At 41.5% G+C, this 15,207-nt stretch overlaps 1 non-coding gene across 1 annotated transcript; it reads left to right on the forward strand.

Annotated features, from left to right (window-relative positions):
* Window positions 1-956: 956 nt before the first annotated feature.
* Window positions 957-1,029, forward strand: trnar-acg (transfer RNA arginine (anticodon ACG)). Its single transcript has one exon. It is a non-coding gene; the product is annotated as a tRNA-Arg (tRNA).
* The last annotated feature ends 14,178 nt before the right edge of the window (window positions 1,030-15,207 follow it).

The raw sequence follows: 15,207 nt of genomic DNA on the forward strand, positions 1-15,207 counted from the left end.
GTGTATTTTAACATCGGTTACTTCACCAATTTCCTCACTTATTGACGTAAGCATGCCATATAATCCCTGTTCAAGGGCGTGGAATCAGAGAAATTGAGTTGCAGTGCACCCAAAACTAATTGGAAATGGTAATGGCGTTCAGCGCGAGCATGTGGCTGCGAAAATGCAATTGGTGAGCGTAATGCCATTCTCTGATGATACAGAGGCGCGTGAAATATCGAGGCTAAAAGCTCCCGCCTTAACGACAGCGGCTTCAATTCCCACGCATCAAGAAGCAGTGGGACTTCAGGCTGGGAGCTCCAATTTCACCTGAAAGAACTTGCATTCACATGGAACACGGAACTTTGGGACATCAGCTGGTAGAATAGATAGTCAACTATTTTATTCTTAAGTAAGTAGTTTTCAGCAGGATACTTGTTTGTGGATTGAAAGAATATCTACAACTGGGACAGTCTAAATTACAAAGAAGAATTCTGCAAAGAGTCAATTCTTCGAGAAGCATCTGTGCAGAGAGATGCAGAGGAATGTTTACGTCATCTGCCGTTCTAATATGTTTGACTTTGCACTGGATTAATTTCCATGAAGGGATTTTTTTGCTCGGTTCACAGTTTTCACTTTCCTGCATATTCGCAAAAGTCGCTACTGTACTCGAAACCTCTGAATATTAACTGGTATATATAATGTCGTGATTAGGCTCACGTTCCCGTCAGTGATGCTGAAGAAGTGGATTCGAAATTCATCACATCACATTCCATTAAATGACTAAGCAGACAGAGTGTGAATGGAAACTTCATGAGGACATATGTGTTTTTTTTTGGAAAATTCGTTGCTTTAAAAGGTGATGAAGATAGGACTGAAGCAGTGACAGTGATTATCTTTATTGCTTGTTCAACTGGTGAACATGACTGCTATTAACCGTGTCCGTATTAACATCACGGCTCTAGAAGCTGTGCATCGGGCCAGTAGCGCAATGGATAACGCGCCTGACTACGAGTCAGGAGACTGTAGGTTCGAATCCTACCTGGCTCGCAGACAGGGTTGATTTTAATCCCGCTTAAAAACTGATTTTTCAAAACCCGAAATAAGGTGTGAGCTCCTCATCTGCAGGAACGAGAATGCCTTCATTAAATGTACCTGAGAACATGAGAGTCAATGTCCCAGCGTCATCACAGGAGGGAAGCCGAATAGTCGCGTAGGTGACTTATGGGCACCTTTCCATTTCATAAAGTCACCGATCGAATAACTGTTGCTCGCGGTGATGCTCTGCTTTGAGCATTTTTCGAAACTCTTTGGCCAGTGGAATCAGAGAAGAATGAAGGGTTAACTGTCCAACTGATCTTTATAGAGTGTGAGTTCTAGAGTCTCCTACCTGCTGACTGATAAAGTTTTCCTACCAGTCTATTCAAAGCTTTCTGCATCTTATCTGAAATCTACAAACCCTGGTGATCGATCAAGAGCAAATGTTTCCTTCAATCTGTAATTCCTTGCTCCTCATTATTTCGTACACGTCAATCATGTCTCCTCACAATCAGATCTGCTCTGAGAAAAACAACATTTTGAAAGTCTTGTGTTCACTGAAATTTCTTGTCTGTTTTTAACAGTTCGGTGAATGGAATAGTCCCACTGCTAACATTCAGCACAAACTTTCAGCAAAAACCACACCATGTGGAGAACCTTAGTACTGCTCTTTTCGTCAACTATGTGTAAAAGTCCCCTGTAACTTTCGATTTCGCATCCCGTGGGGCTATTTGTCCGTGTTCAACGACGTGTCCCAGGAAGGTTACTTTGGCTTTGGCAGATTCACTTTCAGCTAGGTTTACAAACCAGTTTGACTTCCGAATTCGATCAAAAAAGCCCGATAAATGCTGTAAATATTCAATCCACGAGAGTCTGAAAGTCACCAGGCACAATATACACCAATCAGTTGCGTATTCGACAATTACCCTGTCAGTTAACCTCTGAAATGTGGCTGAAGTGTTTTTCGCACAAACGGCATTACTTTAAATTTCTGCAGGCCAGTTGGCGTTATAAAATTGCCTTTGATCTTTCTGACAAAGTTCCCTACCAGTAACCTTTGAGGAAGTTTAACTAAGAAATGCAAGTTGCTCCTCCAATCTTTTCCACACAGTCCTCCAACTGCAGATATGTATACGCATCAGTCTTTCTAACAACATTGATTTTGTGGTAGTCCACACTTAACTGTTGGGTCTTTTCTGGCTTTGGCACCATGATGATGGGTGAACTCTAATCATTGAAACTCACTTCGGTTATGCCATTTTGGTGCATACATGATATCTCCTTATGAACTTGTACAACTTTAAAGGGTTATGCCTGCAAGGATGTTACAGAGTCAGAACAGCATCTCCTATATTTATATCATCTACAATTAGATTATTAATTTCCAGTATATTTCAGCAGATCTCCCCATGCAAGAGTAATAACTCTTTCGATTTTCTTCTGGAAGATAACTGAATAACTTTACCAATTTTGGACAACTTTTGCATTATCCAATTTTATTTCAGGAACGTCCAATGCAGAATTCCCTGACATTGGTTCTTCCCAGTGTGTCGTAGTCAATAACGCATTCTCATCTTCCGTTCGTTCTCTGCCAAAATACCGTTAGAGCATATTCCCATCGCACATTCTGTGAGATTCTTTCATGACTGGAGTCCCTATCAAGTAACTAACTTCACTCAATTTCCTCTCAATTTGATAAGGTATTTTAAACCTTACTTTAAAGTTTCACCGACAAATGAATTTTAAATAATTGCATTATTCCCAGCGGCAAAATTGTGATTTTTTTGATTTCTCATACACTTCCTGCTTCACCATTTGCTGTGATACTTTTAAATACAGTCTCGACAACTCCCCAACATTATTTCGTTCAACTCTAAAATTTGACACATCATCCAAATGCGTGCTCTCTGTAATCTGACTTATTAGTTTTTCCTTAATAAATTTTAATGGTCCTCTTACTTTATGCCCACAATTGGTTTCAGATGGACTTAGTTCGGTGGATTCTTTTGGTGCATCTCAGATCGCAAACAGCACTGACGCAACTCCCTTATGGAAATAATCTGGCTACTCCGAACCATAAAACCTCAATATAGTCTTTAATAATTGACGTCACCTTTCCAGTGCACTCTGTGATTCTGGATTGTACACAGTAGATTTGAATCGTTTTATTTCCAATCTATCTATACACTCCTTGAAAAGTTTTGACGTGAAGTTTGACCCTTGAGCTAATTGTATCTCTGATGGTAGTCTTAATCTAGTTCTTTTAAAAAACCGTAATTCGTCCACTATCCTTTTAGCTGTCATCTTGCACGATTGAACAGCATTTGGAAATCTCGTCGAGACATCCTTTTTTTGTTAATTAATACTTGTTCCCATCTTTTATTGGATGTAGGGATCCTACACAATGAATGAAGACACTTAAGAAAGATTCCTCGAACGCTGTGATAGATATTAAAGGTGCAGGCTTTATTATTTCCAATGGTTTTCCTATTAGTTGAAATGTATGACACGTCTGGCAAAATTCAAAGGCATTCCCCTGCAAGCCAGGCCGTAAAAATGTCTTTGTATTTTAGCCTCCGTTTTCATCACGCCGACGTACCCTCCAATTTGTGGCACATGCGGCACTCGCAGCACCACTTTTCTGTACCTACTGGAAAAATAAATTCTGCCCATTTCTCACTTGCTTGAATATGTGTTGCTCTCCATTTCTTCCTTAACATATCATTTGCTAAGTAATATCACACGGGGATGCATTCACTCTCCTTCCAAGTACATGTCTTCTGATCCAACTGCTTTAATTTTTCATCTTTCTGCTGTAACTCAGTAGCATTGCAGAGCTGAATATACTTGCATTATTAACGCTCGTCCCCTGCTGTGTCCCACTTACCTGATAAAAAAAATTGTAATCATATTTCAGCTTCCTTATCCGTGCCTTTTGATTTGTTCTGCTTCAGCTTGTGACTCTGTGATCGCGTTAAGACACAATCTGGGAAAATTCCTTGATAAACGTCCTGCATTGCGACACTTGCCTGCATCTCGACTGGCTTTTCAACTGGAATGGGCAGTGATTGAGCTATATCATTTGCAAGCACAAATTGTATTCTTGGAGCTGAGAGTTTGTCCAGACCTCCCACCAGAAATTCCCCACTCTTTCTGCCCACTCTAGCCTCACTGTACATAACTGAGCAATTTTTCGTCCCACCATGAATTCCCGTATACATAGTTCTTCAGGAGTACATTTTTTCCCCTCCTTCTGAATCACAGACAGGCACGATCCTGTGTCCCTGAATATTGTTACCTCTCTATCTGCTTCCCCTGGCCAAGGTAAATGAACTTTAACTTTGCAGGTATATTATTAAAGCGGATGTGGCACTTCCCCCTTACCAACCTCTGATCGGCTTGTGCACTCTGATGCAGCTTTCCACCCTCCACTGTGCTTTCTATTGCCATGCCAACAAAACATCCAGGCTTGTTTGGTTTCCCTGCATCTGACTTTCCAATGCTTTCCCTCGTTCTCCAATATAGACTTCATGTGGCCTACTTTATTGTAATGAAATTCTCAGATCTTGTTCCCTTCAAGAGTTCCCTATTTACCCTGTGATATGTTATCCTAATGATTTTCACAGAGATTTCACTTTCCCTTTCCACGTGAGGATTTCTCTTTGCCCCAATTTCGATCCCTCAGACTTAAAATGATTCTGGAAGCCCATCCTTGTTTTATGGACCACTTCATAACAATCAACCATTTCAGCTACTAACCTTGTCGTTTTAACAATATGCTCTTCCAGAGTAAGCTTATCTTCAGCCTTTATTTCCAGCCTTTTAAGATGAATTCCTTTAATAATTGCCAATTTCTGAAGTTCAAACCCTGTCTCCCTTTCTCTCTGCTCTGCTGCTCTCTCTTCTTCCCTATTTCTACTTCGAATCGTATCTCAAACTGCCTCAAATCTGGTGTCCTTTCCTTATCTCTCGAGTCTAACTCAAGCTGCTTCATTTTCAAATAAATTTTAACCATCTTTACAAATTCTCATGATTTTTTCAGCTTAGTTAAATGCTGAGCTACTGCGGGAATGATCTCTCCTTTCCTCACAGAAAGAGGCAAATACAACCCCAGTATGCCTGCTAATTCCAGAAACTCGGCCTGAATTATTTTTTGTAAAACTACCAACTTGACATCGTCCATAGCAAGACAACTCTTTGTACCTAAATGAGACATTGCTTTCCCAAGCATTGCCTACCCCAGTCCAAATGAACACCGGAAATAAAGAGCTGAAAATGTGTTGCTGGAAAAGCGCAGCAGGTCAGGCAGCATCCAGGGAACAGGAGAATAGACGTTTCGGGCATTAGCCCTGCACATTTTCAGCTCTGATCTCCAGCATCTTCAGACCTCACTTTCACCTGAAATAAAGACGCAAGCACCTATCAGTTGCTCTTTTCATCCATCAACTACCTTCCAATTTGTTATGGACGAGGCTAAACCATTCCAACGTTATTAAGCTGACAACCTAGACCGTAACGTTATATTTATTTCGTTAAGCGTACAGTGAAAATTACCCGAGTAAGCTAGGTACAAAAATTATTCACAAAATGACGGATTGAAAAACAAAAAACAGAATATTGGATACCCACAGAACTTAGTCTATCCAAAGTAGACTTACTTATGCTGTTCTGAAAATATACAACAATCCTAAAAAGAACACCTTAAAAACAGTAAAAATGAAACAGAAGCTTACAGTTAAAAATTAGAAGGGCAGAAGGAGAGAGATTATTAGTTAGTGCACTACTGCTGCAGGATCTAAAAACCGGAATTCAGCTTTCCAGAAAAACCACTCTTTTTCCATTATACAGTTCATTTCTAAAACATTAAATCTTTGGGCTTAAGGCTCAGCTGTTTACGGAGAAACGAAAGGCCTCACAGTGAACACTTTCATCTCTGTAACACTTCATCCGATTCGGAGCCTGAACTGTTTTAAAATGCCTCTGATAAAAAAAAGATATCAAGAGACATTAACCTTGAGAAAAAGTACAGCTCCGTTTCTTTTTTAAAAAGAGAACATCTTTGTGAGAGCCCAGTCCCTCCAAACTTTCTTCATAAGTGAAACTCTTCGAACAGCCAATATCCTGGTAAATCTGTTTTGCACCGTTTCCAATGCTATCACATCCCTGCTATAATGATAATTGCAGAAAGACACACAGTACTCCAGCTAGAGCCGATTGAGCAAATGAAACTAACAACTTAGAAAGCCACAGAAACTGCACGTTTCCAATAATGTGACTTTTACACAATGCTGCCCCATGGAGACAGTCAGATGTGAGAACTCAGAGCCGACAGTGTGGTGATAGAAAACACAATAGGTCAGGCAGCATGCGAGAGCGGGTGAGTTGATGATTCGGGCATAAACCCTTCAACAGGAATGAGGTTTGTGGCCGTGGGGACTGATGGATAAATGGGAGGTTCGGGGGTTTGGGGGCGTGATAGCTGTGAATGCGAGGAGTAGATAAATGTGGAGAATAAGATACTAGTTCTGACAGGAGGTGGAGCGGGTAGGTTGGAAAGGTGATGTGCAGGTCATGAAGGCAATGCTGAGTTGGAATCATGAAACTAGAATAATGTGAGGGAAGGGCGAATGAGGAAACTGGTGATCCCATGTGGCATCAAGGGCCCAAGAGGAAGATGAAGCCTTCTTCTTTCAGGCATCAGGTGTTAAGGGAATGTCAATGAAGGAGGCGCAGGACCTGCATGTGCTTGGCAGATTGAGAGGCGGAAAATGAATTTCATCAGTGATCAGCTTCTAACTGCATATCCAAACAATCATTATGAACATGTTGTTACATCTTCGGAACCGTATCTATCACTACCCCGCCTGAGGAGAAGGCGAGGATTGCAAATGCGAGAGATCAGAGTCAGGAAGGATGCCGCTAGAAAGCACAGCTTTTAGGCAACATCGTAGGGCCAGGAATGTCAATGTTTCCAACATTCCTGACGAAGAACTTATGCTCGAAACATCGACTTTCCTACTCCATGGATGCTGCCTTACCAGGTGTACTTTTCCGATCCACACTTTTAACTCGACACCACATCAGCTCAACTGTATAGGAAAATTAAGATGCACCTGTCACCACTCAGTTGATTCTTCTGTCGCATGTGAGACAAACTGCAACATTCATTTCCCCATAAATATCAGGTCATTTAGATCACTAAAGAAAAGAAAACTGCAGAGGCTGAGTATCTGAGAGAAAAGAAATAATTGTTGTAGAATTCAGCATCCTGTCAGTTCAACTGAATGTTTGGATATTAAAATTGGTAAAGAAAAAGAGAAAGCTTCAGTTCAATAACTGCTACGGTCTGTTTCTCAAAAGATAAAAAGAATTTCATGGACTGGAATGTTTCGATCAGGCAATGCATGCTCACCTTGCCAAGTGTTGATAGGAATGGAGGAATATATATTTGCTTCGCCACTGCTGAACAGATGAAAAATATCATTTTGCCTTCCGAATCAGTTGATGCTCCTGCAGAAAAGTCAATGGGACTCATAAACCCAGCACAGCCAGTTCGATGTGCATTTCAGAGTCCTGCAACATCACATTTTATTTAAAAGATCTTTATTGATTGTTCCTTATAAATATGGCATTCTCCATTTCATTATGCATTGGACAATATTGTACCCACTCACTTATTCATTGGTACATCACTCAATTTTAGTATCCCTAACGTTCCATTCACGACTTAACTACTAAACTACTTTCACGAAAAAAGTGCTTATTTTTAAAACCGAACACTGAGCTGAAGCAATGTCTGTTGGAAATCAACCATCATTCTCTCACTCTCTATACCTTATTTAGTGTGTCTCAGTGCCTGTCACCTTAAACCTGTGCCCTCCAGTTCTGAACTTCACCATCCTGCGCAAACGATTTAGTCCAGTTGCCTATCCATGCCCCTCATAATTTTATAAACCGTGAGAACCTACACGCTGTCTGGAACATTCCAGCGAAAAAGCCCCTGCCTACCCCATCTCCACGCTTAACTCAAGCCCTCAGGTCCCCACAGCATCCTTGTAACTCATTTGTGCACAGTTTCAATTTTCACAAAATCCTTCTTGTAAAAGTTGACCATCACTGCAAGCAGTATTCCGAATGTGATCTCGCCAATGCTCTATATCACCACAACATGACATTCCAACTTGGATAATCGACTTTCTGACGAATGACAAAAAGCGTGACAAGTGCTTTCTTCACCATCTTGTCTACTTGTGACACCACTTTATCTGCTTTTATAAATATTGCCTTGACTGATAAAGTTGTGATTGTCACGATGTTCTGCTGCCTTGACGGATATGTTGTCCAACATGCAAAGTCTCTCTGGTGCTCTGGGTTTCCTCGTGTCCTGCCATTCATTGAGTAATCCGTTGGTGTGTTTCTTCCAATGTGCATCACCTCATGCTTTTCATGGTTAATTTCAACATCCCCTATCTGAATTTAAAATTTGACAAATCCATCTCTGAGCTCCTCCATCCTAAGACCTTCTTCCTCACTATTAACCATTTTGCTAATATTCGCATCATGGATAACTCTGCTTCTCATTTCCCCCGAATTTGTTCTATATTCTTTACACACATCCACAAACGACATGGGACCCAGCATTCATCCTTGTGTTACACCATTGAATACCAGTTCCAATCACACAAACTGCCTTCTATCACCATCCTTTGACTCCTACCACCACCAAATTAAGTTTGGATCCAACTTGCCAGGGGACCTTAAATCCCTTTTCACTTTTATCTTCTTACCAGTCTCCAGTGTGGTGTCATGTTAAAGGCTATGTTGAAATCCACACAAACAACATCAACTTTACTGCCCTCGTTAAAAAAACCCGATCACTTGCCAATGAAATATATTTAATCCAATCTGTTAGGCATGACATTCTGTAACAAAGCCGTGATGACTCTTCCTGATGAAACCTTGCCTGGACAAGTGGCAGTTAACTCTGTCCTACAGGGTTTGCTCCAAAAGGTTCCCTTTAACTGATGTGAGACTCACTGCTGTGTGATTCTCTGGTTTATCTCTCCCTTTCCTGCTGAAAAGTGGAATTGCGTTAGTCCAGTCCACTACAAACTCAAAGAGGAAAGTAAAACATTTCCTCCATTGAGACAGAGAGGAACATAAGATACAAATCCGTCCTGAATTGGGAATATGCCCACTTCAAGCCGCTCAGAACCACGAACACTTCATCAGTCCTTATATCAAACTTTTTCAGAACCTTTCCATCCCATGTCCTGCATTCTGTTCCTATATCTTAGCACAAGAGGACTGTTCGCTTGCTGAACAAGTAAAGTGATTTACTAAGTTATCCCATTTGCTGACACAACTCTACTGTCACACTGGAAGGAGAACATTCAGATATTTTAACTCGAAAATGCTGTATTAAGACTTTGTGGTTATAAAATATTTTGTTTTGATAGCCACAGTCTATTACAGTGAGAAATGGTGTGAATTTTCTCTAACTGAAAAACATTCACTTAATTCCATCTCTTGTGGAGATTCCTATCTGTTCCCATCTGACATGACCGAGATTTAGCTCTCTGTTGTTTTCCATATTCAGAACAGAACTGCGGCACAAATCCAAACACATGATTTCTTTATTTATTGACCTACGAAGTCGATGCCAATGCCTCACGTTGTAATGGGATTCATCAACAAGAGAACTTTTCAGGATTAACACAGTTGTGTCTTATGTGCAGGGGGTCATTACACAAGCACTGTATCAAGCTACCTCAGGGGCAAGACAAAAGATGCTGGAAAGAGAAATCGGAGTTAACATTTTCGGTGCAGTGACGCCGTCCTTAGCATTGATTATTTCCAGGAAAAGTTTGGTCTATATGCAGAAGATATGTGGGGGCGGGCACAGTAATTAGAAGTGAACGAGCTGTCGGGATAGAGCCGAAAGAGACAAACTAACAGTTGGACATAGGAATTGATAATGATTTGTTTGGAGCATTACTAACTGTTCACGGAGACTGTTTATGATTAACCATAAGTATTGTGTAATGGCTGCTATGCTATAATTAGGCCTGGTGGGTGTGTCGGGGGCCAGGACATGGGAGACTTCAGGCCTCTAAAATGATTGAAATTGGTATGGATGGTCGCGGGGTGCTCAAGCAGAAAATGGCCTGTTACTTTTTCAGCATGCGCTGAGCTATGGTGGAACACTGCAGTAAGCCTGAGATAGAGACGTTGGCGAGGAAACTTGGTTCTTTGCTAAAGGGGCAGTCAACTGGAAGCTCAGGGACATTTTTGGCGATAGAACTTTGTATTCTGCACAACGGTCATTCAATCCAGACTTCATTTCCCAAGATAATGGCGACCACAATATGAGCAGTGAATCGATGGGACTGGATTGTGTGAAGAGTAGGGAAAGTGTTGCTTCACCTGGAAGGTGTATTTGAGCACTTGTGTACTAAGCAGGGAGTTCAGAAATGGACAAGTGAGGAGAAGTAAGAAGCAAGAAGAAAGGATAGCTTAGAAGATATTATTAGAGATGTTGTTAATAAATGTGTAAGAAAGCGACCATAAAGGAACTATACCTGAATGCTCGTACTTTTCGGAAGAAGGTTGGGGATATAACGGCATAAATTATCACGAACGAATACAATTTAGTAGACATTGCAGATACATGGAGACAGCATAGCCAAGACTGGGAGGTAAATATTCACGGGCATGAGACAATTTGGAAGGACAGAAATGGTGGTAAGGAAGGTGGTGTAACTCAAACAATCAAGGACAACCTCAGACCGATGCTGACAGATGATATACGTTCTATGGAGAAGGAGTTTGAATCCATTTGGGAGGAAAGTAGAAGTTCTAAGAAGAAAATGTCATTGACTGTCGGAGTCGACCGGCTCCAAATTTTAAGATCACATTTGGGAGGGCAGGAAACAAAGACATAAACAACACCTGAAAAAATGGTATGGCAATTATCATGCGGGATTTTAATCAACATGTCGATCGGTCGAAGCAGCTCAGTCAGGGTAGCCTTGATGAGAAGAGTATTGAGTATCTGCGATAGATTCCTTAACTACTGTGTAATGGAACAGGCCAACAAGGGGAGAGGCCAAATTAGATTTGGTACCGGGTAATGAACATGGCAAGGTGATGGATTTGGCGGTAGGTGAGCACTTTGGTGATAGTTACCAAATCTAAATTATGTTTACTTGAGCTTTTCAAAGGGATAGGTATACACCGGAGGGCAAGCGCTGCTGCTGGGGGAAAGAAAATTGTAATGCGATTAGATAAGATCACGCATGCACAGGTTGGGCAAGAAAACGGCAGGGAATGGCAGAATAGACGTGAGGAGCTTATTCAAGGAGCAGGTTCTGTGTGTATTTGATAAGTATGTAACTGTCAGAGAGGGAGGAAATTGTCAAGTGCAGGAGTCATGATTACTGAGGAAGTTCAGGAAAGACCTGAAGAGAGACAGAAGATGAGCCAGGATGGTAGTTGAGAATTTGTTGGCAGATAGGATAAGGGAAAATCCTATATCTTTCCATAGTTACGTAAAGACTAAAAGAATGAATGGAATAAAATATGGCCAATGAAGGACAGTCGAGGTAAGTAGTGCGTGGAGACAGAAGTGATGGGGGAAGCGCAAAAGCAATATCTTTCGTCAGGATTCACTCTGGAAAAACAAAATGTTGTAGAGGACAATACTAAGAAACAGTCTACCAGACGAGATCGGATTGAAGTTCCCAAGGACGAGGTGTTACAAACTCTGAAAATGTGAAAATATATAAATTCCCGTGTGCCGGGTGGGATTTATCCTAGAATTCTCTGGGAAACTAAGAATCGGATTTCCGAGCCTTCGACTTTGATCTTTATGTTGTCATTGTCCAAAGGTGGAGGACCAGAACACTGCAGGATAGTAAACGTTGTTCCCTCATTCAAGAAGTAGAGAAAACCCTGGAAATTATAGACCATTGACCCTTCCGTCGGTTGTGGGTAAAGAGTTGGAAAAAGTTCTGAGAGATAAAGTTTGTAATTATCTCGATTGGAATTAGTTTATGAGGGAAGGTCAAGCCGGTTTTGTGAATGGGAGGTCGAGACTCACAAACATTATTGAGTTATTTGAGTAGGTCATTAAACTGGATGTCGGTTTGCTCACTGAATTGGAAGGTTCATTTCCAGACATTTCATCACCCTACGAGGTAACAATTTCAGTGGGTCTCCAGGCGAAGAACTGTTCATGATTCCTGTTTAAATTTTATATGTTTGGGGTTCTTCGGGTCGGTGATGTAATTTCTGGTGGTGATGTCATTTCCTGTTATTTCTCCTCAGCGGGTAGTCGATGACGTCGAGCTCGAATTGTTTGTTGGAAGAGTTCTGGTCGGAATGCCATGCTTCGAGGAATTCTTCTGCATGTATCTGTTTGGCTTGTCCGAGTATGGATGTGTTGCCTCAGTCGACTGTAGTGTTTGTCGAATGTAGTGTTTGTTTCCAGTTCTTGCACGGTATTTTGTAAATGTCATCAGTTTTTGCATATCGACAAATAAGCAGAAAATGAGCCACCAGGATATATGAACATCAACTAGCCACAAAACGACGTGACCCTCTCTCACTGGTATCCTTACATACAGATAAGGAAAGGCACCACTTTGACTTGGACACCGCATCCATCCGAGCACAAGTGAAACAGAGACAGACACGAGAATTCCGTGAAGCATCGCATTCCAACCGGAAATCTATCAAAAAGCACATCGAGGTGGACCCCATCTACAACCCCCTGAGAAAAAGAACAGGAAATGATATCACTACAGGAAATTACATGACCAACCCAAAGAACCCCAAACATGTCAATAGAAAGCAGAAAGCCTGAACAGTACGCCGCCCGAAGGCCCACTGAAGATGTTACCCAGGAGGGTAAAGAAAAGTATGTAAGTGAGCCTTCTAGCTCAGCGAGCAAATCTTCATGTGGAATCTAATCCTGAGCTACAAACTTGTTAAAACTCGCCAGGTGACTAAACAGATAGATGAGGATAATGCCGTTCATGTCATGCACGTTTGGATTTCAGTTAGCCGTTTGATAAATTTCGCCATGGTAGATGACTGCACAAAATACTGAGGTATGGGCTTGAGGAGGATTTCGTGCTTTGGACCAGAAATTAGCCAGCTGAAAGAGGACAGAGGGTGTTATTTGATGGGAAAACGTCATCCTGGAATTCAGTTGCTTTTGGTGCACTGCAACGATCAGTTTTGGGTTCACTGCTTTTTCTAATTTTTTATAAACGACCTGGATGGGGGCGGAGAAGAATGGGTTCGTAAATTTGCGGACGACACTAAGTTCGGTTCAGTTGTGCATAGTGCTGAAGGATATTGTAGATTACATAGGGACACAGGTATGCTGCAGTGTTGGGCTGAGAGTTGGCAAATGGAATGTAATGCAGAGAAAATGTGAGAAAGAGCATGGCATTAAAATTAGCACAGAATATAAAGATCGATAGCAGAAGTTTCTATTAAAATATAAAATGAAAAAGAGTGGCAAAAGTAAACGTTGACACTTTCGTGGATAAGAAGGGGCATTTACTTATGGGATATGCGGAATAGCCTTGACATTGAACAGGCATTTGCGTCGGTCTTCACAGTGGAGGATATTAATTACATGCCAGTAATTGACAAAGTGATGACGGTTGGTGACGTTTTGGGAACAGTCATTATAACAAAAGAGCTTGTGTTGGATTATTGGAGCTAATTAACATCGCAGGGTGTTAAACGCGATGGTGTGTTAAAAAGAAGTTATCTGACGGTATTTTTCCAAAATTCATTGGTCTCTGGGGCAGTCCCAGCTGATTAGAACACACAGATATGACATCACTGTTTAAAAAGGGAGGCAGACAGAATATGAGGAATTAGATCAGATTACTTACAGTGTCGAAACAGGCCCTTCGGCCCAACAAGTCCACACCGACCGCCGAAGCGCGACCCATCCAGACCCATTCCCCAACATTATAGAACTTTGTTTAACTTCTGTAGTGCAGAAATTCCTTGAGTCTATTATCGAGGAAGAAATAGCAGGGCATCTCTACAGAAACTGGACAGACGCAGCATGGGTTAAAGAAGGGTAGGTCATGCCTGAAAAATCTTTTCGAGTTCTATGATGGCATTACGAGCATGGTGTATAACGGGACCCAGTGAATTGGTGTACCTAGATTTTCAAAATGCCATCGACAATTTTTGTTCAGGGGCTGACAGCAAACGTATGCATGCTGTTAAGGGTAAAGTATGAGCATGGATTCAAGATTATTTGTCCAACAGGAAGAGCAGAGCGGGGATAAATCAGTGCTATTCTATTGTCCATCAACGGTGTGCCTCAGGGATTGGTACTGGGACCGCAATTACTTACAACTTATATGATGATTTGGATTTTGGAGCCATGCGCATCGTGTCAAGGTCTGCGGTTGACACAATGGTGAGTAACTGAGCAAAGTGTGCGGAGGACAGTGAAAATTTGCAGAGGAACATTGAAATATTGGGTTAATGGGCAATATTCTGGCGGATAGAATTCCGGATTTGAAGGTGTTCACTGATGACAAGAGACTATGTGTAATAGGATTGTATCGAAAATTCAGAAGAATGAGGCCGGATCTTATGGGAACATATAAAATTATGAAGAGCATGTGTGAGATAGAAGTAGAGAGCATGCTTCCATTGGCGGATGAAACTAGGACAAGAGGGCACAGCCTCAAGATTAGGACGAGCTGAGTTAGGACTGAATTAAGAAGGAATTCCTTCAACCAGAGCAGTACTCTATGGAACTGCTTGTCCAACGAAGTAGTTGATGATACATCAATAAATGCTTTTTTTTTAAGCTAGGACTGATTTATGTTTGAACAATAAAGGAAGTAATGATTACCTTCAGAGGTTGGTTAAGTGGATGCATATCCATTGAAAGATCAGGCATGATCTTATTGAATGGCGAAGCAGTCTCTAAGGCCCGTATGGCATAGTCTTGCTCCTCGTTCTCATGTTCTATGAATGGATGTGTCACATATTCCGCGATTTTAGGGAAACCTCCATGGGAAGGTGTTGAGAGATAAGGCACAGTGCACGACGGTCCCGCGGAGGGAATGGTTCTGAGGGAAGGCGGACAAGGGCGTGGAGGGGAATATATGTTTGGTAATAGTATTTCGCTGGAGGTGGTGG

Source organism: Chiloscyllium plagiosum, unplaced genomic scaffold (genome assembly GCF_037043375.1).
Source record: "Chiloscyllium plagiosum isolate Xiang-an unplaced genomic scaffold, Cpla_swu_hap1 HiC_scaffold_48, whole genome shotgun sequence".
Lineage (NCBI taxonomy): Eukaryota > Metazoa > Chordata > Chondrichthyes > Orectolobiformes > Hemiscylliidae > Chiloscyllium > Chiloscyllium plagiosum.